The sequence below is a fragment of the Bos mutus genome, chromosome 6 (genome assembly GCF_027580195.1).
Source record: "Bos mutus isolate GX-2022 chromosome 6, NWIPB_WYAK_1.1, whole genome shotgun sequence".
Taxonomy (NCBI): domain Eukaryota; kingdom Metazoa; phylum Chordata; class Mammalia; order Artiodactyla; family Bovidae; genus Bos; species Bos mutus.
This window is the reverse complement of record NC_091622.1, coordinates 8,851,214-8,877,139: the sequence shown is the minus strand read 5'-3', so window position 1 is coordinate 8,877,139 and position 25,926 is coordinate 8,851,214.

Below are 25,926 nucleotides of genomic sequence, written 5' to 3'. Positions count from 1 at the left end.
AGAGTTGACTCATTGGAAAAGACTCTGATGCTGGGAGGGATTGGGGGCAGTAGGAGAAGGGGATGACAGAGGATGAGATGGCTGGATGGCATCACTGACTCGATGGACGTGAGTCTGAGTGAACTCCGGGAGCTGGTGATGGACAGGGAGGCCTAGCGTGCTGCGATTCATGGGGTCGCAAAGAGTCGGACACGACTGAGCGACTGAACTGAACTGAACTGAATATTCTTACGAGTTGTATCAGACATGAACATACTCCAACACATTGATCCATAATGTTTTTATAAGTTCAAACTTTTTTTTTTACAATGGTTTTGGCATACAAACCACAGGCATACTGATCAAATTATTCCCAGAGTATGTTGGGTAGGTTGGATAACAGAGTCAAGTTTCAGAACAGTGTCTCTTGCTTAGCATAAGTACTTGTATTAAAAGTAACATACCTGTGTACAAGACAGAAAGAGTATCACATATGATAGCATGTGTAAAATAGGTACATGTTGGTATACTGAAATACTCTTATTAACTTAAATGTAGATTAAGAAACAATGAGGTAGAAACAGGAAAACAATCTTTGCTTCTACTTTCCATTTAAATTATTTCTTTAAACCCTTTATTTTCTTAATCCTAGATGAAAACATAAGAAATTTCCTTAGGATTCTGTTCAGGTAATATGGTGGGCATATGTGTTCTGTTCAGGGCATATGTGGATATGCCCCCCTGACTTTCCATGGAATACAATGATAAGATCTAGTCAGAATGCATGGGGAATGTATTTGAGGATTGAAAGTAAATAGGAACTGCTTGACCAGATTCTAAGTAACCTATGTGATCTGAATTTTTTATTTTCCTCCCTGTTCCCTCTAGCCCCAACACATGAACTTAGCTTAGTGGTAAACCTGGATAGCGCATGATAATGCAGACAGAGGGCTCCAGGAGAAGCTTTCTGCCTCTGACTTAAAGAGCAGGAACCTCAACTTCTAAAGCTAAGCGTAAGTTTAAAAAAAACCCTATAACTTGTTTTTTCTTTTGTCTTTTTCTGTTTTCTCTGTGCCCTGGACCATAGATAGTTCACTGACATTGGTAACTACAGTGGCAGCAGAGAGAGAAACAATGCATTACCTTTAGGGTAACAATAATTCAGATGTTAGAGATTAATAATTAATCTTTAATTAATAATTAGAAAATTTTCACCAGAAGCCATGGAAGAAGGAACTTGAACAACATTTAAAGTATTGAGAAAAAAGAACTGTCAAATGCTAAATTATATAGCCAGTGAAAATATCTTTCTGAAATGATGATGAAATAAAGATATTTTCAGATGAAGAAAAACTAAGAAAATTCATCACCAACAAATAAGCTCTAAAATTGTTGCTAAAATTTCTTCAGGCATAAAGGAAATGATACTAGAAGGAAACCTAGAACACTGAAATATCAGGAAGAAAGGATGAACAACAGAAATGATATATATTTAAGTCAATATTTGCAATTGTTTGGCAATTGCCTTATGTATATACACACACATATATTGTATACATACATGCACATACTTGCTAAACATGCTTTAAGAACTCTAGAGGATAGTTTATAGTATATCTGTATAGTTTACCTATATTTTTGTGTATATATATATATATATATATATATATATATATAATTTCACTTGAAGTAGAAAGATGTTGATTTTAAGTAGCCTGTGAAAAGTATGCATTTTAAATCCTAGGGTTTTTTTTTTTCTGCAAAATAAATTTTCCAAAGAGATATATTTAAAATTACAATTGATACATTAAGCTGGAACATAATATTCAAATAACTCAACATAAAAGAGAAAAAGGGAAATAAAAAGCAGGAAAGAAGACAACAAAAAAGAGTAATCCAAATCAGTCAATAACTACATTTCTGGAAGTTTATTTTAAGGCACCTATTAAAAAATATAACTTGTTAAAAGGTATTAAGAAAACAACACAACTCTATATTGTCCATAAGAAACTCACTTCAAAGTTAATGATATATATATTGGTTAAGGTCAAAAGGATAGAAAAAGTAATGCTCTGCAAAAGCTAATCAAAGAAGGTTTGAGTGGCTATGTTACTCTCTGAAGTAGATCTCAAAGCAAATTACCAGGGATGAAAGAAGATATTATATATCGATAAAAGGATCAGTTCACCAAGGGGAAATAACAATCTTAAATGTTTGTAAACTTAAAAATAGAACCTTAAAGTACACAAAGCAAAAACTCAAAGAAATGAAAGTACCCTGGAAGCTCATCCATCCTAAATTGCATCCGCCACCCCTGTCTCTTGCAGTCACATCATTTGTTTGTTTGTTTGTTTGTTTTTAAATTTCACTTTTGCTTTCCCATTGTCACCACATATGCTGTCTTAGCCCCACTTCAAACAATATTTTCTTGACCTCACATCGCTATAGAAACTATCATGTTTTTTTTTTCCTTTTACAGTAAAAACTTAGGAGTTGTCTGTGTTCCCTCTGTCTTCACCTGCACTCCTCTGACTGCATATTGTACACATTTTATATGCCCATAATTCCATAAAAATTGCAGTTCTCAAGGTCATGAATGCCTCGACATCGCCTAATCCGATAATCATTCTTCCTTTCTCACCTTTCTGAACTTTTGGCAGCATTTGACAGTGCTGATCATTCCCTCTGTGGAGTACTTTCGAACTCCATCCTTTGACCTCACTGGCTGTTTCTTTCTCCCCGTTTTTGGATCCACTTCAGGTAACTGACCTATGAACAAGGAAAGACTCTACCCACCTCCCTAGTAGCAGCTTTTTCTAAAATTGGTCAATTTGCTGTATCTTCTAATTGCTCAAGCCAAAACGAACAAACAGAAAAGCACAATTTTGTCCTGAATGTCTGTTCATCTTTCACATGAAATTCATTAGCAGATCTAGTTTGAAATTTTTGCATTGGCCTCCAAGAAATCTCCCTCTTTTTTTTTTCTCTCTTGTTTCCATATGCACCCACTGTATTTTCCACACTACTCTGAGAGTGATCTTTCTGAATGTGAAGTTAGATCATGTCTTATCTCTGGTGTTCCACTCTCACAAGAAAAGCCAAAGAATTTTTATGTCCAACAGGGCTCTACATAGTCTTCCCCTCCTGATAAGCCATCCTCAATTCCTTCTCCTAGCTCATTCATTCAGCACCATCCAGGCACTTTGATCTCATTCTTTTTTCAGTGCATGGAAAATGTTCTGTAGGTCATCTGTAACTGCTCCTCTACAATCTTACTGAGCTGTTCCTCAGTTATATCTATGGCTTTTACTAGCAATTCTATTATAAATATTGTATCTCTCATCACTTTATGACCCTTAACCTGTTTTTTCCCCTCATTCTTAGTTCTTTCTACCACTTGCCATAATGTGTATTTATTTGTATCTGTTGTATTTCCTGTTTTCCACTTAAAACTGAGTGATACAAAAACAGGCCTTTTCCCTTTAAAAATTTTTAATGACCTATAATTGATATCATATTTATTTCAGGTATAACATGATTCATTATTTGTACATATTATGAAATAATCACCACAGTGTCTAGCTACATTCTTTACTATACCTAGTTAATTTTTTTTTTTTTTTGTCATAATAAGAACATTTAAGATCTGCTCTGGAAGCAAGGTTCAAATACACAGCACACTATTGTTAGCTATAATCCTCATGCTGTACTTTACATCCTATGATGTATTTATTTTATAACTAGCAGTTTGTACCTTTTGACCACCTCACATTTTTTATTGGCAGTGTTTCTATCAGTGAAAGTAAAGACTGACATGTAATAGCTGCTCAGTAAACATTTGACAGATGACTAGTGGAATGTAAAGGGGACTGTTGTGCCTGAGAGACAGTGATGATCAGGAGGAAGACTGGGTAATGTATACAAGGAAAGTAAGGACACCGAGGAGCCACTCTGTGGCTTGAAACAGAAAAGTGATAGTACCTGCATTGGAATGGTGAGTGATCACTGTGTCTGCTGTGGCAAGAATGGATTTTAGGGAAACAGGATTCAGGAAATTAGGTGCCTAGCGAACAGTCTCAGAGAGAATTGTGGCCTAGACATGTACAGTAGGGTATTCCAGCATAAGCCACAGAGTGGGTGGTGGGGATGTGACCACTAAAAACGGATGTTTTCAAGCATCCAGAAGGCCGTTTAACATGGGCATCTAAAGATGGTGCTGACGGTATGTAAGGGGGAGGCCACACCACGGTAGGTTAAAGGAGGGACTGCATGAGATTATTTAGATAAGAATAGATGAATGCACAATGTAGTCCAACAAATACATTTAGGTATTTGAACAGGGCCCAGAGAACAACAACAAAGAATGAAAAAGAGAAGCCAATATCATGAGGTTAAGCCCATAGTATAATGGTATAAACTAGGAGAGAGTGGTAAGCCTAAAGAAGCCAATAGTATAAAATGTTTCAAAATGAAAATGATAGTTAATGGTACCAAGTGTTCCAGACAGAGAGCATGTAGGTTGAAAATATATAGGCCTAATAATCTATTAGATAAGCAATGTGAAATTCCATAAGGTTCATAGAATTCATTCATTCAACAGCAACATACATGTAGCAGAACAGTGTTTTTGGAATGGCACTAAATTTTATCAAAGAAGACAGAATTACAGTGTTAATATTCTAGTGGTTGACACAGGCATTAAGTAATTGATAGCAAATAAATCTCTTTATAATTTTATTTTTTAAACATGCCATTATATAATCATTTTCCCTGGTAATTTTCATTCATGGAGTTGATTGTACAGGTATATTTGTATGTACAAAAAGTAATATATGTAGGGTTATTTATTGCACTATTGCTGATTGTACTGCTGTTTCTCATAGCAAAATAATGTTGAAATAAGGTACTTATTCATTTATTGGTAGATAAATAAGAAATGATATAGCAGTAAGGCTTCTGTGTAGCTGAACTGTGAATGAAGAATGGGTTTATGCACTGATATGAATTGACCACTGAGATACAGACATAAATATAAGACATATATAAACAGAAGAAATTGCTGAATATTGTTAATACTATAATGTTATTAGTGTAAAAAATCAGAAAAACTAATACATGTATTATCTTGAACATGCATGCAGTATTTTCAGAATTTTCTTCAAGATGCTGTTTTTTAATCCTCATTCAGATACAAAACTACTTATTTGAGGTACAGCGATTGGGAACTAGACTTCTACAGTGTACTGTTTTGTGAATTTTAGGTTTCAAAACAAATGTTATGCTATACAAAGTAAACATTTAAAAAGATTTCTGAAAAGGGGTTTGCTCCTATTTAAAAAGTGATTAGTGTTCATTTCTTTTCATTGTTGATTTTATTTTTATTTGTTTTGTCAGCGATCTAAAACATATACATGGAAGGACACCCCAGTGGGAAATGGAAGAGGACGCCTTGTCATGAACCTTTCTAATTACATCCTATTCTGCTGCCTCATAGTTCCAGATGATTTATAGTTAATCTCTGGTCAGTGACATTGATGCAGGAGAAAAAACAGTTGCAAAGGTAGGCTCAGAAACATCTTTGAAATAAAATACACAAATCATTTCTTAAAGAAAGGTCACCATCAGTAATTGTTACATCATTTCAGTTAAGTCTCTCGGTCGTGTCTGACTCTTTGCGACCACATGGACTGCAGCACAACAGGCCTCCCTGTCCATCACCAACTCCCGGAGTTTACCCAAACTCATGTCAGTTGAGTCAGTGATGCCATCCAACTCTGTTGTACCCTTCTCCTCCTGCCTTTAATCTTTCCCAGCACCAGGGTCTTTTCAAATGAGTCAGCTCTTCACATTAGGTGGCCAAACTACTGAAGTTTCAGCTTCAGCATCAGTCCTTCCAATGCATATTCAGGACTGATCTCCTTTAGGATAGACTGGTTGGATCTCCTTGCAGTTCAAAGGACTCTCAAGAGTCTTCTCCAACACCACAGTTAAAAAGCATCAATTCTTCGGCACTCAGCTTTCTTCAGAGTCCAACACTCACATCCGTACCTGACTACTAGAAAAACTATAGCCTTGACTAGACAGACCATTGTTAGCAAAGGAATGTCTCTGTTTTTTAATATGCTGTCTAGGTTGGTCATAACTTTCCTTCCAAGGAGTAAGCATCTTTTAATTTCCTGGTGGCAGTCTCAATTTGCAGTGACTTTGGAGCAACAAAAAATAAAGCCTGCCACTGTTTCCCCATCTATTTGCCATGAAGTGATGGGACCAGATGCCATGATCTTCATTTTCTGAATATTGAGCTTTAAGTCAACTTTTTGACTCTCCTCTTTCACTTTCATCAAGAGGCTCTTTAGTTCTTCTTCCCTTTCTGTCATAACGATTGTGTCATCTGCATATCTGAAGTTATTGATATTTTTCCTGGCAATCCTGATTCCACCTTGTACTTCATCCAGCCCAGTGTTTCTCATGGTGTACTCTACATATAAGATAAATAAGCAGGGTGACAATATATAGCATTGATGTACTCATTTTCCTAGTTGGAACCAATCTGCTGTTTCATGTCCAATTCTAACTGTTGCTTCCTGACCTGCGTATAGATTTCTCAAGAGGCAGGTCAAGTGGCCTGGTATTCCAATCTCTTTCAAAATTTTTCACAGTTTATTGTGATCTACACAGTCAAAGGATTTGGCATAGTCAATAAAGCAGAAATAGATGTTTTTTAGAACTCTTTTTTTTTTTTCCTTATCCAGCAGATGTTGGCAATTTGATCTCTGGTTCCTCTGGCTTTTCAAAACCAGCTCGAACATGTGGAAGTTCAAGTTCATGTATTGTTGAAGCCTGCTTGGAGAATTTTGAGCATTACTTTACTAGTGTGTGAGATGAGTGCAATTGTGTGGTAGTTTGAGCATTCTTTGGCATTGCCTTTCTTTGGGATTGGAATGAAAACTGACCTTTTTCAGGCCTGTGGCCATTGCTGAGTTTAGTGCAGCACTTTCATAGCATCATCTTTCAGGATTTGAAATAGCTCAACTGGAATTCCATCACATCCATTAGTTTTGTTCATAGTGATGCTTCCTAAGGCCCACTTGACTTAACATTCCAGGATGTCTGGCTCTAGGTGAGTGATCACACCATTATGATTATCTGGATCATGAATATCTTTTTTATACAGTTCTTCTGTGTATTCTTACCACCTCTTCTTATATCTTCTGATTCTGTTAGATCCATACCATTTCTGTCCTTTATTGAGCCCATCTTTGCATGAAATATTCCCTTGGTATTTCTAATTTTCTTGAAAAGATCTCTAGTCTTTCCTGTTGTATTGTTTTCCTCTATTTCTTTGCACCAGTCAATGAGGAAGGCTTTCTTAACTCTCCTTGCTATTCTGTGGAACTCTGCATTCAAATGAGTATATCTTTCCTTTTCTCCTTTTCTTTTTGCTTCTCTTCTATTCACAGCTATTTGTAAGGCCTCCTTAGTCATTTTTCATTTTTGCATTTCTTTTTCTTGGGGATGGTCTTGATGCCTGTCTCCAATACAGTGTCACGAACCTGCATCCATAGTTCATCAGGCACTCTGTCTATCAGATCTAGTCCCTTAAATCTATTTCTCACTTCCACTGTATGATCGTAAGGGATTTGATTTAGGTCATACCTGAATGGTCTAGTGGTTTTCCCTACTTTCTTCAATTTAAGTCTGGATTTGGCAATAAGGAGTCCATGATATGAGCCACAGTCAGCTCCCAGTCTTGTTTTTGCTGACTGTATAGAGCCTCTCCATTTTTGGCTGCAAAGAATATAATCAATCTGATTTTGGTGTTGACCATCTGGTGATGTCCATGTGTGGAGTCTTCTCTTGTGTTGTTAGAAGAGGTTGTTTGCTATGAGCAGTGCATTCCTTTGGCAACCCTTTGCCCCACTTCTTTCTGTATTCCAAGTCCACATTTGCCTGTTACTCCAGGTGTTATTTGACTTCCTACTTTTGCATTCCAGCCCCTATAATGAAAAGGACATCATTTTTGGTGTTAGTTCTAAAAGATCTTGCACGTCTTCATAGAACCGTTCAACTTCAGCTTCTTCAGCATTACTGGTCGGAGCATAGACTTGGATTACCGTGATATTGAATGGTTTGCCTTGGAAATGAACAGAGATCATTCTATTGTTTTTGAGATTGCATCCAAGTGCTGCATTTTGGATTCTTTTGTTAACTCTGATGGCTACTCCATTTCTTCTAAGGGATTCTTGCCATAGTAGTAGATATAAGGGTCCTCTGAGTTAAATTCACCAATTCCAGTCCATTTTAGTTTGCTGATTCTTACAATGTCAATGTTCACTCTTTCCATCTCCTGTTGACCACTTCCACATTACTCTGATTCATGGACCTAACATTCCAGGTTCCTACGTGATATTGCTCTTTATAGCATCAGACCTTGCTTCCATCACTAGTCACATCCACCACTGGGTGGTGTTTTTCCTTAGGCCCTGTCTCTTCATTCTTTCTTGAGTTATTTCTCCTCTGATCTCCAGTAGCATATTGGGCACCTACTGACCTGGGGAGTTCATCTTTCAGTGTCCTAACTTTCTGCCTTTTCATACTGTTCATGGGGTTCTCAAGGAAAGAATACTGAAGTGGTTTGACATTTCCTTCTCCAGTGGACCACATTTTGTCAGAACTCTCCACTATGACCCATCCTACATGTCGTGGCTCCAGTTTCATTGAGTTAAACAAGGCTGTGGTCTATTTGATTAGATTGGTTAGTTTTCTGTGACTGTGGTTTTCAGTCTGTCTGCCCTCTGATGGAGACGGATAAGAGTCTTTTTTTTTTTTAATGAAATCAATATTTTATTTTATTTTATTTTTTTTTTGTTTTTAATTTTATTTTATTTTTAAACTTTACATAATTGTATTAGTTTTGCCAAATATCAAAATGAATCCATCACAGGTATACATGTGCTCCCCATCCTGAACCCTCCTCCCTCCTCCCTCCCCAAAGAGTCTTATGGAAGCTTCCTGGTGGGAGAGACTGTCTGAAGGGGAAACTGGGTCTTATTCTGATGGGCAGGGACATGCTCAGTAAATCTTCAATCCAATTTTCTGTTAATGGGTGGGGCTGTGTTCCCTTCCTGCTATTTACCTGGGGCCAAACTATGGTGGAGGTAATGAAGATAATAGTGACCTCCTTCAAAATTTTACGTAAGTTGTGTATATATCCTGGAGGTCATTTCTTTTGTATTGAATTCTCTCCATGGTCAATGTAAGTATTAGATTTTGTTTCTCTTGTAAATAATGAAATACCTAATGCCACTCAGTTTTTATTTAAAGATACCTAAATTTAAAAGTATTTAGTGTAGCACAAAGCAACTAGTGATACATTTAGCAAAATTTAAGGTCATTGGCAGAATTCAGAAAAACACATATTTAAAGCACATAATTTTCTATGTATCAGATTTCTCTCTGATGTGCTGGTGTTGTTGTTCAGTTGTTCAGTCTTTTCCGACTATTTGCAACCCCATTAACAGCAGCATGCCAGGCTTCCTTCACTATCTCCCAGAGATTGCTCAAACTCATGACCATTGACTTGGTGATGCCATCCAACCATCTCATACTCTGTTGCTCACTTTTTCTCTTGCCCTCAATCTTTCCCAGCATCAGGGCCTTTTCCAGTGAGTCAGGACTTCACATCAGGTGGCCAAAATATTGGAGCTGAGCTTCAGCATCAGTCCTTTCAATGAATATTTAGGATTGATTTCCTTCAGGATTTACTAAGCTGATCTCCTTACAGTCCAAGGGACTCTCAAGAGTCTTCTCTAACACCGTAGTTCAAAAGCATCAATTCTTCCGCATCAGCCATCTTCATGGCCCAACACTCACATCCATACATGACTGCTGGAAAAACCATAGCTTTGACTATGCAGACCTTTGTTGACCAAGTAATGTCTCTGCTTTTTAATACACTGTCTAGGTTTGTCATAGCTTTTCTTCCTAGGAGCAAGCATCTTTTAATCTCATGGCTACAGTCATCATCTGCAGTGATTTTGGAGCCCAAGAAAATAGTCTGTTACTAGTTTCCATTTTTTCCCCATTTATTTGCCATGAAGTGATGGGACTGGGTGCCGTAGTCTTAGATTTTTTAATAATGAGTTTTAAGCAAGCTTTTTCACTCTGCTCTTTAACCTTCATCAAGAGGCTCTTTTAGTTCCTCTTTACTTTCTGCCATTAGAGTGTTGTCATCTGCATATCTGATGATTTCAACCTGTGCTTCATATAACCTGGCGTTTTGAATGATGTATTCTGCATTTCATTTAAATAAGAGGATGACAGTTTATAGCCTTGACAGACTCCTTTCCCAGTTTAGAACCAGTCTTATGTTGTTCCATGTCTGGTTCCATCTGTTGTTCCATGTTGCTTCTTGACCTGCATACAGATTTCTCAGAAGGCAGGTAAGTTGGTCTGTTAGCCCCATCTCTTGAAGAATTTTCCATAGTTTGTTGTTATGCACTCAAAGGCTTTAGTGTAGTTGATGATTCAGAAGTAGATGTTTCTCTGGAACTCTCTTGCTTTTGCTAGGAGCCAGCGGATGTTGGCAGTTTGATCTCTGGTTCTTGTGCCTTTCTAAATATAGCTTGTGCATCTGGAAGTTCTTGGTTCACATGCTGTTGAAGCTTAGATTGAAGGATTTTGAGCTACATGTGAAGTGAGCACAACTGTACATTAGTTTGAACATTCTTTGGCATTTCCTTTATTTGGGATTGGAATGAAAACTGACATTTTCCAGGCCTGTGGCCACTACTGAGTTTTCCAAGTTTGCTGGTATATTGAGTGAAGCACTTTGACAGCACCATTCTTTAGGATATGAAATAGCTCAACTGGAATTCCATCACCTCCACTAGCCTTGTTTATAATAATGCTTCATAAGGTCCACTTGATTTCACACTCCAGGATATCTGGCTCTATGTGAGTGATCATACCATCATGATTATCAGGGTCACTAAGACCTATTTTGTACAGTTTCCCTGTGTATTCTTGTCAGATCTTCTTAATATCTTCTGTTTACATTAGGTCGATACTGTTTCTATCTTTATTGTGCCCTTCTTTGCATGAAATGTTCCCTTGGTGTCTGTCATTTTCTTGGAGGTCTCTAGTCTTTCTCATTCTATTGTTTTCCTCTATTTCTTTGCATTGTTCACTGTGATATATGGGAATTAACAGTTGGTCAACTCTTCACAGAGTGGTTGCAAGAAAACATAAGTTTTGGTTTTGAGCTGCTAGGTGCAGAGGTGGTCAATTAGGAGAAGGAACCAAAGTGAAAATGAGAACCAAGACTTTATTCATTTACTACAAACTTGTAGTAAAGTCGCTCAGTCGTGTCTGACTCTTTGTGATCCCATGGACTGTAGCCCACCAGGTTCCTCCATCCATGGGATTTTCTAGGCAAGAGTACTGGAGTGGGTTGCCATTTCCTTCTCCAGAGGGTCTTCCCCACCCAGGAATCGAACCTGGGTCTCCTGCATTGTAGACAGACTCTTTACCATCTGAGCCACCAGGGAAGTCACAAACTTGTAGGCAGGAAGGCAAAACAGGAGGCAGGAATGTTGCATTTTCCCCTCTATTGGTATCAGGAAGTGTCAGTCTGATGACACAGCACAAGTGGTGTAGTCCTCTCACTGCCAAGGAGCCTTGAATGAAAGTTTTCTGATGTTTTAGGGACCCAGGGAGCTTGGTGGTTGGAGTGAGGGAACGGCTAGGAGTAGAAAAGGGCTAGGAGGAGCTCCTTAAAAGTGCTCCAGCCTAAACTTGCATTCCCTTTACTGAGAGGCCTCTGACTGAAGGCACTTGAGCAGGGAATAGAAGCAGGCCTGGAGCATGGTTGGCAGGGAGGGAGGAACTCAGAAGGGACCAGTGGGCCTGTGTTTACATCTCTCTCCAGAAAACGGTAATGCACTGGCTGTGCACTCACTGTGGCACGCAGAGGGCTACTGTCTCCTGTGAGACTTGACAGGTAAAGCCGTGTGCTCACCTGTGGTCAGGATCAAAAGATCACACACAGAACTTGGGCCTGGCGCCAGACTTTTTAATAAGCTATGTGAACGTGTTTCTAAAGCTGTAAAGTATTATTTATATTTAAGATATACATATTATTAATGCAATTAAAAGTATGAGTGTACAAGCAGTATTTCCTTATATAGAGAAAATAATTCTATAGAACGTTTAAATTTAAGACAAATGTCACGTTACTCTCCCCTTGCTCTAACCTCCTGTTGTAGGTGACTACTGGGAAGAAATTGTTAATGCTACTGCTAAGTCACTTCAGTCATGTCTGACTTTGTGTGACCCCATAGATGGCAGCCCACCAGGCTCCCCCATCCCTGGGATTCTTCAGGCAAGAACACTGGAGTGGGTTGCCATTTCCTTCTCCAATGCATGAAAGTGAAAAGTGAAAGTGAAGTCGCTCAGTTGTGTCCGACCCTCAGCAACCCCATGGACTGCAGCCTTCCAGACTCCTCCATCCATGGGACTTTCCAGGCAAGAGTACTGGAATGGGGTGCCATTGCCTTCTCTGGAATTGTTAATATGATAATTTAAAATATTTTGAGAAAGAACAATTATACTGATTAAAATGCAAAGAAAACTTTTTCTTGTTGGGGACAATGGATATTGGATTGTGAAAATATGATTTAAGATCCAAGTATCCTGAGAAATTTGAAGTGACTCCATGAGCAGGTTGTACATAATGATATTGTATGAATATATTAACATTTTAGATACTTCTGATAGAATTTGGTTTGGATTGATTTTATCTTTACTGTATTATGGATGTCTGAGTCTAGTTGGAAATAGTATTTGGCCTCCTTATACTGCAACAGATGGATTATTTGCATAAGTAAGATGTTATACGTGGGCTTGTTTTTTTGGCTGCCTCTAGATTTATGACACCAAATTATGTTTTATGCATACAGAAGAAAATCTGATAAGGTAAAGGATGTCAGTGGAAAGAAGAGTTAATTTAGTTCCTCTTACAAATAGTAAGGGCTTCCACGGTGACTCAGATGGTAAAGCGTCTGCCTGCAATTTGGGAGACCTGGGTTCCATCCCTGCATCAGGAAGATCCCCTGGAGAAGGAAATGGCAACCCAGTCCAGTACTCTTGCCTGAAAATCCCATGGATGGAGGAGCCTGGTAGGCTACAGTCCATGAGATTGCAAACAGTTGGACACAACTGAGCAACTTTACTTCACAAATGGTAAATGTTTTTACAGTCACTCTGATATCATTTTGGGTATGTGAATTAATTGCTTCATTCATGGATGTATATACCTTACATAGAAGGTTTTTAAAGTTAAAAAATGGCTATAATGTTTAGAAATCATCTGTAACTTTATTTCTAATTGTATTAAGTTTGAATACTATGTTTGAACTTTTCAGTAACTATGTATTATTTTTCACTAAGATTTCGGATTTTATCTGCCAACTCTACAATTATATATCAGTTTAAATAACTTAAGCATAATGACATTTAAATCGTTTTAGAATGTGTAATAATATTACACATTCATATCATTTAGATATGCAAATGCTTTAGGGGAAAAAGTTAAAAAATAACTTCCTGTTTAAAATATGATACGGATCCATTTTTCTTATGACTGCATCTCATTTAATTCTGATACATCAGTTAGAAACATGTAACATTGTGAAATAAGCATTAGTTTATTTAGCTCAAGTATGCTTAGGTTTAAATCTGCTCTCTATTATATAGCTAAACAGAGACAAATTAATGAGCTCAGTTTCCTCAGTGGCATTTATATGGGTAATAAAACTATCACACACTACTGTTGAAACATATTAAATTATATATTCATGTAGGTATACATATGTCTTTATGTGCAATTATATACACACACATGCAAAGCATTTTTAATATTGTATGTGACTATCTAGGTTGTTCATAACTTTCCTTCAAAGGAGTAAGCGTCTTTTAATTTCATGGCTGCAGTCATCATCTGCAGTGATTTTGGAGCCCCCAAAAATAAAGTCTGACACTGTTTCCACTGTTTCCCCATCTATTTTCATGAAGTGATGGGACCGGATGCCATGATCTTCTTTTTTTGAATGTTGAGCTTTAAGGCAACTTTTTCTGTCTCCTCTTTCACCTTCATCAAGAGGTTTTTTAGTTCCTCTTCACTTTCTGCCATAAGGGTGGTGCCATCTGCATATCTGAGGTTATTGATATTTCTCCCGGCAATCTTGATTCCAGCTTGTGTTTCTTCCAGTCCAGCGTTTCTCATGATGTACTCTGCATAGAAGTTAAATAAGCAGGGTGACAATATACAGCCTTGACGTACTCCTTTCCCTGTTTGGAACCAGTCTGTTATTCCATGTCCAGTTCTAACTGTTGCTTCCTGACCTGCATATAGATTTCTCAAGAGGCAGGTCAGGTGGTCTGGTGTGTCCATCTCTTTCAGAATTTTACACAGTTTATTGTGATCCACAGTCAAAGGCTTTGGCATAGTCAATAAAGCAGAAATAGATGCTTTTCTGGAACTCTCTGGCTTTTTCCATGATCCAGCGGATGTTGGCAATTTGATCTCTGGTTCCTCTGCCTTTTCTAAAACCAGGTTGAACATCAGGAAGTTCACGATTCATGTATTGCTGAAGCCTGGCTTGGAGAATTTTGAACATTACTTTACTAGCATGTGAGATGAGTGCAATTGTGTGGTAGTTTGAGCATTCTTTGGCATTGCCTTTCTTTGGGATTGGAATGAAAACTGACCTTTTCCAGTCCTGTGGCCACTGCTGAGTTTTCCAAATTTGCTGACATATTCAGAGCAGCACTTTCACAGCATCATCTTTCAGGATTTTAAATAGCTCAACTGGGATTCCATCACCTGTACTAGCTTTGTTCATAGTGATGCTTTCTAAGGCCGACTTGACTTCACATTCCAGGATGTATGGCTCCAGGTGAGTGATCACACCATTGTGATTATCTGGTTCATGAAGATCTTTTTTGTACAGTTCTTCTGTGTATTCTTGCCACCTCTTCTTAATATCTTCTGCTTCTGTTAGGTCCATACCATTTCTGTCCTTTATCAAGCCCGTCTTTGCATGAAATGTTCCCTTGGTATCTCTAATTTTCTTGAAGAGATCTCTAGTCTTTCCCACTCTGTTGTTTTCCTCTATTTCTTTGCATTGATCGCTGAGGAAGACTTTCTTATCTCTTCTTGCTATTCTTTGAAACTCTGCATTCAGATGCTTATATATTTCCTTTTCTCCTTTGCGTTTCACTTCTCTCCTTTTCACAGCTATTTGTAAGGCCTCCCCAGACAGCCATTTTGCTTTTTTGCATTTCTTTTCCATGGGGATGGTCTTGATCGCTGTCTCCTGTACAATGTCACGGACCATGGTGACTGCAGCCATGAAATTAAAAGACGCTTACTCCTTGGAAGGAAAGTTAGGACCAACCTAGATAGCATATTCAAAAGCAGAGACAGTGTTTTGCCAACAAAGGTCCGTCTAGTTAAGGCTATGGTTTTTCCTGTAGTAGTGTATGGATGTGAGAGTTGGACTGTGAAGAAGGCTGAGCGCTGAAGAATTGATGCTTTTGAACTGTGGTGTTGGAGAAGACTCTTGAGAGTCCCTTGGACTGCAAGGAGATCCAACCAGTCCATTCTGAAGGAGATCAGCCCTGGGATTTCTTTGGAAGGAATGATGCTAAAGCTGAAACTCCAGTACTTTGGCCTCCTCATGTGAAGAGTTGACTCATTGGAAAAGACTCTGATGCTGGGAGGGATTGGGGGCAGGAGAAGGGGACGACAGAGAATGAGATGGCTGGATGGCATCACTGACTCAATGGACGTGAGTCTGAGTGAACTCCGGGAGTTGGTGATGGACAGGGAAGCCTTGCGTGCTGCGATTCATGGGGTCACAAAGAGTTGGACACGACTGAGCGACTGAACTGAACTCATAGACATATATTTGTGTATTCTTATTTGTATATTCAGTAGCTGAGAGATATAAATTATCTACCCTTCAAATAGTTTATAATCTGATGATGGAGATAGAGAAAAATAAGTATATAGAAATATAGGGTACCATGGAGCACAGAGTAGAGGCAGTCTGAGCTGAGTGAAGAATATATTTGGAAAAAAAAAAACAGATTGAATATGGTTAGGCTTTCTAGAAACAAGTGATAAATTAAGAATAAAATGAAAAATAAAATTTAAGGAAAAAAGGAAAATGGTCATTCATGTAGGAAGCATAAAGAGAGACACAGAAGAGTAAAATAAAGTTGTTTAATTAGAAAGCACTTTTTATTGTTGATGATGTTATGCAAGAAAGGAATAGGTAAATGAGTGGCAGATTTTGTGTGTTATGGAAGAAACTTTGGACTTTACTTGGTGACACAGTGTATTAATCTAATAATTAAATTCCTTAAAAGATCCATCTGACAGACTGGTGGATAATGGATTGATTGGATTAAGTTTGAAATAGGAAGATAATTTAGGTGATTATTGGCTTTTTTTTTTTTTTTTTAACCATGAACAAGGTGGAATTCTGAACAAAGTATAAAATATAGATAGAAAAAAGTAGAAAGCATCAGTAAGTCAGTTCAGTCACTCAGTCATGTCTGACTCTTTGCGACCCCATGGGCTGCAGAATACCAGGCTTCCCTGTCCATCACCAACTCCCAGAGCTTGCCCAAACTCATGTCCATTGAGTTGGTGATGGTATTGAACCATCTCATTCTCTGTCAACCCCTTCTCCTTCTGCCTTCAGTCTTTCCCAACATCAGGGTCTTTTCTAATGAATCAGTTCTTCGCATCAGGTGCCCAAAGTATTGGAGTTTCAGCTTTAGCATCAGTCCTTCCAATGAATATTCAGGACTGACTTCCTTTAGGATGGACTTGTTGGATCTCCTTGCAGTCCAAGGGACTCTCAAGAGTCTTCTCCAACACCATGGTTCAAAAGCATCAATTCTTTGGCACTCAGCTTTCCTTGTAGTCCAACTCTCACATCCACATGTGACTATTGAAAAAAAACCATAGCTTGGACTAGCTGGACATTTGTTGGCAAAGTAATGTCTCTGCTTTTTAATATGCTGTCTATGTTTGTTATAGCTTTTTTTCCAAGGAGCAAGCATCTTTTAATTTCATGGCTGCAGTCACCATCTGCAGTGATTTTGAAGCCCAAGTAAATAAAGTTGGCCACTATTTCCATTGTTTCCCCATCTGTTTGCCATGATGTGATGGGACCAGATGCCATGATCTTAGTTTTCTGAATGTTGAGTTTTAAGCCAGCTTTTTCACTCTCTTCTTTCACTTTCATCAAAAGATTCTTTAGTTCTTCTTCGCTTTCTGCCATAAGGCTGGTGTCATCTGCATATCTGAGGTTATTGATATTTCTCCCGGCAATCTTGATTCCAGCTTGTGCTTCATCCAGCCTGGTATTTTGCGTGATCTACTTTGCATATCAGTTAAATAATCAGGGTGACAAAATACAACCTTGATGTACTCCTTTCCCAATTTGGAACCAGTCTGTTGTTCCATGTCCGGTTTTAACTATTGCTTCTTGACCTGCATACAGATTTCTCAGAAGGCAGGTCAAGCGGTCTAGTATTCCCATCTCTTGAAGAATTTTCCACAGTTTGTTGTGATCTACACAGTCAATAAATTCTTAAAATATTATAAAATGAATATTTTAATATATTTTAAAATCACACATTCTTTTAATTTTGTTAGACATTTCAAAGTAGATATGACCAAATAAACTGAAGGAATGCTAATTTTAGAAGTCTAGCGTGCAGATCGATAGCTAGATGGATCTGGGTGCACATGCGCACGTGCAGTATTCATTTATATATGTCTGTACCAATTTCAATCTGGAGTCGATTGAAAATGCATGCTAGAACACAAGCTCACTTTCACAGTTGATCCTGCAGTACAGAAAAATAGTGGAAATAGGGAAATATACATCAGAGTTATTCAGTCATTTCAGGTTAAAGACACATTTTATTCAAAGTTATTGTTGGAGCATAAATATAGCTTCAAATTTTATGTTTTGAAAAGTTCCAAGGCACTTTTAATTCCAAGTTGCATAAGCTGCTTTCAGGAGAAAATAGAACTTAGTTACATAAGACAGAAAGCACATTAAGGTTTTGATCTTGGTGTAGGGAGCAAAGGTTTAGCTCTAGGTAAAAAACATTCAGTTAACGGTAGCTTCAGAGATATTTAAAAAATAAGTACAGTTTATGAGCCATCACTGTCCCCAAAGTAACCATGTTTCCCTGATTCCTGTGATCATTTAAAAATATTTGTCATTCTGTGATGTCTCTATATATTTAATGCTGTGTGATTCTAAGGGGTAAAAACTTTCTTTATTAAAATATTTTGTGGAGAAAAACATCTTTGTTGTTTGATTAAATGGCAGAAAAATGCAGCAGAGATGTTTGTGATTTATGGTAGAGTACTAAGCCGGATTTACATTTTTATTCATCCAAAAATTTATTAAAACATTTCAAAGACACACAAAAAATACTAAGAGAATACCATGGAGGTCTAGTAGTTAGGACTCAGTGCTTCCACTGAAGGGGACACAGTTTGATCCCTGGTCGGGAAACTAAGATACCACATGCCTTACTGTGGGGCCAAAAAGAAAAAAAGGTAATAAAAATTTAAAAAATAAGAGTGAATAAAGAACATTAAAAAAAATTTTTAAAGGTATCCATAAATTCATTCCTTAGATACAGCCAGTTTCAAACTATGTCATATTTGTTTTATATGTTTTAATTATTAAAGGCAAAAATAGAGAACTAGATGAAGGAGATTAAGAGGTACAAACTTTCAGTTATAAGATATATGTGTCCTGGATATTAAGTGTACAACGTGTAATACAAATGTACAGTGTGGAATATAATCAACAATACTGTAATAACTTTGTATAATGAAGGATGGTAACTAGACTTACCTTGTTGATCATTTGATAATATACAGAAATATATCATTTTGTTGTATATCAGGAAATAACAGAATGTTGTAGGTCAATTATATATCAGAAACAAACAAACCATTCATAGAGATCAGATTTGTGATTACCAGAGGAAGATAGAGGGAAGAGAGGATAGAATGAAGGCAGTGAAAAGGTACAAACTTACAGTTATAAAATAAATTAGTACTAGGGGTGTAACAAACAACCTGATAAAGATAATTAACAATGCTCTATGTTATATATTGGGGAAGGAACTGGCAACCCACTCTAGTATTCTTGCCTGGAGAATCCCAGGGATGGAGGAGCCTGGTGGGCTGCTGTCTATGGGGTTGCACAGAGTCAGACATAACTGAAGCGATTTAGCAGCAGCATGTTATATATAGACATAGATGGTGTTATATATATCAGTTCGGTTCAGTCGCTCAGTCATGTCTGACTCTTTGTGACCCCATGGACTGCAGCACGCCAGGCCTCCCTGTCCATCAGCAACTTCCTGAGTTTACTCAAACTTGTCTCCATTGAGTTGGTAATGCCATCCAACCATCTCATCCTCTGTTGTCCCCTTCTCCTCCTGCCTTCAATCTTTCCCAGCATCAGGGTTTTTTCCAGTGAGTCAGCTCTATGCATCAGGTGGCCAAAGTATTGGAGTTTCAGCTTCAACGTCACTCCTTCCAATGAACACTCAGGACTGATCTTCTTTAGGATGGACTGGTTGTATCTCCTTGGCAGTCCAAGGGACTATCAAGAGTCTTCTCCAATGCCCAGTTCAAAAGCATCAATTCTTTGGTGCTCAGCTTTCTTTATACTCCAACTCTCACATCCATACATGACTACTGGAAAAACCATAGCCTTGACTAGATGGATCTTTGTTGACAAAGTAATGTCTCTGCTTTTTAATATGCTGTCTAGGTTGGTCATAGCTTTTTTTCCCAAGAAGCAAGCATCTTTTAATTTCATGGCTGCAGTCACTATCTGGAGTGATTTTGGAGCCCAAAAATATAAAGTCTGCCACTGTTTCCATTGTTTCCCCATCTATTTGCCATGAAGTGATGAGACTGGATGCCATGATCTTAGTTTTCTGAATGTTGAGTTTTAAGCCAACTTTTTGACTTTTCTCTTTCACCTTCATCAAGAGGCTCTTTAGTTCTTCTTCACTTTCTGCCATAAGGGTGGTGTCATCTGCATATATATGTATTATATATATATATATATATATATATATATAATATATTATATATATATATAGTAATTGCAGCCATGAAATTGAAAGATGCTAACTCCTTGGAAGAACAATTATGACCAACCTAGACAGCATATTAAAAAGCAGAGACATTACTTTGCCAACAAAGGTCCATCTTGTCAAGGCTATGATTTTTGCAGTAGTCATATATGTATGCAAGAGTTGGACTATAAAGGAATCTGAATCCTGAAGAATTAATGCTTTTGAACTGTGTTGTTGGAGAAGACTCTTGAGAGTCCCTTGGACTGCAAGGAGATCCAAGAAGTCCATTCCAAGGGAAATCAGTCCTGAGTGTTCATCAGAAGGACTGATGTTGAAGATGAAACTCCAATACTTTGGCCACCTGATGCGAAGAGCTGACTCTTTTGAAAGGACCGTGATGCTGAGAAAGATTGAAGGCAGGAGGAGAACAACAGAGGTGACAACAGAGGATGAGATGGTTGGATGGCATCACCAACTCAATGGACATGAATTTGAGTAAACTCAGGGAGTTGCTGATGGACAGGGACGCCTGGTATGTTGCAGTCCATGGGGTTGCAGAGAGTCAGACACAACTGAACGACTGAACTAAACTGATGTTATATGTGAATATTGTTAGCAGAGTAAATCCTAAGAGGTCTCATCACAAGGGAGATTTTTTTTTTAAAATTTTCAGTCTATGTGTGAATGTTCACTATTGTGGTAATCATTCCATGATTCATGTGAATCAAAACATAATCATGTACACCTTAAACTTATACAGTTGTTTGTGAATCATATCTCAATAAAACGGGAGGAAAAACAAAGTTAAAAAAAAACAAAAACACGTACACAGAGAAAGTGGAAGCACTCTGTCCTGTTTACTCTTTCCTTGCTGTTTCCTATTTTCTTCAGACTTATTTTATAACTTTTTCTTCATTTCTTGATTTGAAAATAGTATGTTTTGCAATATTTTAAAATGTCTTTATTAAAACTTCAAGATTTCATATCAGCACTCAGAAGACTTGAGACAGCTTTTTTATGATCATTAATACTTTGCATGTTTCACTTAAAGCCCTTTACAGACTATGAAGATAGTCATATATTTATAACAGCTAGTAGACATTTGTATTATCTTTCAGTCATAATTTTATTGTATGTAGAAGAATACTAGGATAAAATTTTTTAAAAAAATTCTGCATCTCTCTTTCTACATGTCGAATAAACCCATAAAATCATCACCACAGATAAAGAGAACATTAGCACACCCTTGAAGGTCTCTTGTGTTTCTCCTTCCAGCCATTGTTCCCTCTGGTATAAGTACTATCCTAATTCCTAATAATTTTCCTCATTGTTTAATTTTTGATAAAAAGGAATTACATAATCTGTATCCCTTTATGACTGGCTTCCCGCTTGTAATGCTGTGTATTTGATACCTATCCACTTTGTTGTTTTGGATAGATTTCACTCAGTTGCTGTGTACTAAGTTGTATGAATATACTTCAGTTATACTTATCTAAATAATTGTCAGTGGACACATGATTTTACTTCTACATAAAGTAGGATTATGCTTTAAGACACACTAGAAATACAAATGAGTGTCTTTCAGGATTAGTGCTACTATGAATATCTTCAACCTGTGTATTGATGCACATGTGAATGTATTTCCACCTTGAAGTGAAAATACTATACAGTTTTGTTTGCAGATATTTTGTTGTAGTTGTTCAGTTGCTCATGATGTCCAACTCTTTGCAACCCTATGGACTGCAGCACTCTGGCTTCCCTGTCCTTCAGTATGTCCCGTAGTTTGTTCAAGCTCATGTCCATCGAGTTGATGATGCCATCCAGCCATCTTATCCTGTGTCATCCCCTTCTCCTCCTGTCCTCATTCTTTCCCAGCATCAGGGTCTTTTCCAATGAGTCAGATCTTTGTGTCAGATGGCCAAAGTATTGCAGCTTCAGCATCAATCCTCTGAATGAGTATTCAGGGTTGATTTCCTCTAGGATTGACTGGTTTGACCTCCTTGCTGTCCAAGGGACTGTCAAGAGTTTTCTCCAAAACAAGTTTGAAAACATCAGTTCTTCAGTGCTCACCCTTTTTTATGGTCCAAATTTCACATCCATACATGACTACTGGAAAAACCATAGCTTTGAATATAAGGAACTTTGTTGGCAAGGTGATGTCTCTGCTTTTTAATATGCTGTCTAGGTTTGTCATAGCTTTTCTTCCAAGGAGCAAGTGTTTTTTAATCTCATGGCTGCAGACACTGTCCATAGTGATTTTGGAGCTCAAGAAAATAAAATCTGTCACTCTTTCCTTTTCCGCATCTGTTTGCCATGAAGTGATGGGACCAGATGGCATGATCTTAGATTTCTGAATGTTGAGTTTTAAGCCAGCTTTTTCACTCTCCTCTTTCACTTGCATAGAAGTTAAACAAGGAGGGTGGCAATATAAAGCCTTGATGTACTCCTTTCCCAATTTGAAACCAGTCCATTGTTCCACATCCAGTTCTAACTATTGCTTCTTGACCTGCATGCAGGTTTCCCGGGAGGCAGGAAAGGTGGTCTGGTATTCCCATCTCTTTAAAAATTTTCGACAGTTTGTTGTGAACCACACAGTCAAAGGCTTTAGTGGAGTCAATGAAGCAATTGAAGGATTTTGAGAATTACTTTGCTAGCATGTGAAAGGAGTGCAATTGTGTGGTAGTTTGAGCATTCTTTGGCATTGCCTTTCTTTGGGATTGGAATGAAAACTGACCTTTTCCAGTCCTGTGGCCACTGCTGAGTTTTCCAAATTTGCTGGCATATTGAGTGTAGCACATTAACAGCGTTATCTTTTAGGATTTGAAATAACTCAGCTGGAATTCCATCACCTCCACTAGCTTTGTTCATCATAATGCTGCTAAGGCCCACTTGACTTTGCACTCCATTGTGTCTGACTCTAGGTGAGTGACCACACCATTGTGGTTATCTGGGTCATTAAGACCTTTTTTGTACAGTTATTCTGTGTATTCTTGCCACCTCTTCTTACTCTCTTCTGCTTCTGTTAGGTCCTTGCTGTTACTGTCCTTTTCTATGTCCATCTTTGCATGAAATGTTCCCCTGGTATCTCTAATTTTCTTGAAGAGATCTCTGCTTTTTCCCCTTCTATTGTTTTCTTCACTTTCTTTGCATTGTTCTCTTAAGAAGGCTTTTTGTGTTTTGTTTTTTAATCTCTCCTTGCTATTCTTTGGAACTCTGCATTCAGATAGATATATCTTTCCTTTTCTCCTTTGCCTGCACTTCTCTTCTTTTCTCAGCTATTTGTAAGACAACCTAATAAGACAACCATTTTGCCTTGTTAAATTTCTTTTTCTTGAGGATGGTTTTGGTCACTGTCTCCTGTACAATGTTATGAATCTCTGTCCATAGTTCTTCAGGCACTCTGTCTATCAGATCTAATCCCTTGAATCTATTTGTCACTTCTACTGTACAATCGTAAGGGATTTGATTGAGGTCATACCTGAATGGTCTAGTCGTTTTCCTTGTTTCACATGGTCCTATTGCAGATGTTTGGTCTGAGTTAATTATTGCTAAATGGTTTTCTAAAGGATGTGTATCAGTTTACCCTTCCATCAGCTCTATGAGAATTCCATTTTCATCATTTCCTCATAAAAATGTAGTGTTGTCTGTATTTTCGTTTTAACCACTCTAATATGCTGTAATGATGCAGAGGTTTAAATTTGTATTTCCATGATGTTAGTGAATTTAAAAATATCTTGACATATTTACCTGTCATTTGGTGATTCTTCATTAGGAAGCACCTACACAATTCTTATTCATTTTTTTCTTTTTCTTTTTTTTGTTTATATATATCTCCTGTATACAATCCTCTTTTTAATATATACATATTTACAATATTGTCTCTCACTGTGTGATTTACCTTTTCATTGTCTTATAGTTTCTTTTTGAATAACAAGCTTATAATCTCATCAAATTTATCAATATATTTCCCTTATAATTAGCAGCACTTTTGTGTCCTATTAATAAATCTTTGTTTACATCAAGTTATGAGAAATAATTTATTAAGTTTAAGTAATTTACTTTTCTAGTTTAATATACAGTTCATTAAGAATTAATGTTTGTGTGTTAAATTAATATTTAATTTATCCGTACGTACACTTAGCTGACCCAAGCAAAAGAATTGCAAAGACCATCTTCTCCTCACTACACTGAAATGTGATCAGCTAACTGCATGGAGGTCGGTTTAGAGACTTTCTGTTCTATTCTAGTCTGGTACCTTGGCATCTTTACCACGTTCTCTTGGTATCTATATGTTTTTTGAGGGTTTTTCTTTTAGTGGCTTCTCATAACTGTTTGGAGAAGGCAATGGTACCCTACTCCAGTACTCTTGCCTGGAAAATCCCATGGACGGAGGAGCCTGGTAGGCTGCACTCCATGGGGTCATGAAGGGTCGGACATGACTGAGCAACTTCACTTTCACTTTTCACTTTCATGCAATGGAGAAGGAAATGGCAACCCACTCCAGTGTTCTTGCCTGGAGAATCCCAGTGATGGCGGTGCCTGGTGGGCTGGCATCTCTGGGGTTGCACAGAGTTGGACACAACTGAAGTGACTTAGCAGTAGCAGTATAACTGATAGAAGAAATCATGCATCATTATGCTATTTCAAGACTGACATTTTTGACCTTTTTTTATTTTTGTATAAATTTTTACCATTTTTTTTTTTAATCAGAGAAAGAGCATGCACTATTGGTATGTTGTCAGGGAATGCATTAACAGTATTAACATCTTTAAAATGTGAAAAGTTCCCACCAAAAATATGGTGTATCCCTCCACTCACTTGGTTTTCTGTTCGCTATTGTCAAAATGTTCCTTTAGGGTGATACATTCACTGATGCTAATGCTGTCAGCATGACTGTGGTATGAATTCCAGTGAAAAATTTTGTTTGCAGTATAGTCTTTATTTCTCCTAGAATTTTAGAGTGTTAATACCTATGATGTGACATTTATCTCTATTCATCTAGTGGTAAATTAAATGGCAAATGAAAGAAATTTAATGATATCACCAGATATTCTCAATAGTGAACTGTTTGCCTTCCTAGACCTTGACATTCTGTATTCAAACCAAATATAATTTAAAAATTTGAAGTGATAAATATTATGAAATACTACTAAAACAGTCTCATGATCATAGTGAAAGTAAATTACATACAGACTAAAAAAACAATAGAAAAGATTGATGAAACTAGGAGCTGTTTCTTTGAAAAGATACACAAAACGGAAAAACCTTTAATCATACTCATCAAGAAAAAGAGAACCCAACTAAATAAAATCAAAAATGAAAGAGGAAAATTTACAACTGACACTATAGAAATACAAAAGATCATATAAGATTACTAGAAAATATATGCAAACAAATTATATAACCTAAAAGAAAAGAGATAAATTCCTGGAAGCATAATTTTCTAACATGGATTCAGGAAGAGAAAATTGGAAAAGACTGATCATTAGTAATGAAATTGAATCAGTAATAAAAATTTCCCAACAAACACAAGTCCAGGACATGGCAGAATTTTCACAGGGATATCCTAGCAAATATTTAAAGAAGAATTAAAACCTATTAATTTTAAACTGTTCTAAAAATTGAAGAAGAAAAAACATTTCCACACTCCATTCCAGGAAGCCATCATTATTACTCTGATATCAAAACCAGATGCAAACTGTGAAATAATAAAATTACAGGCCAATAACCGCGATAAAGATAAAT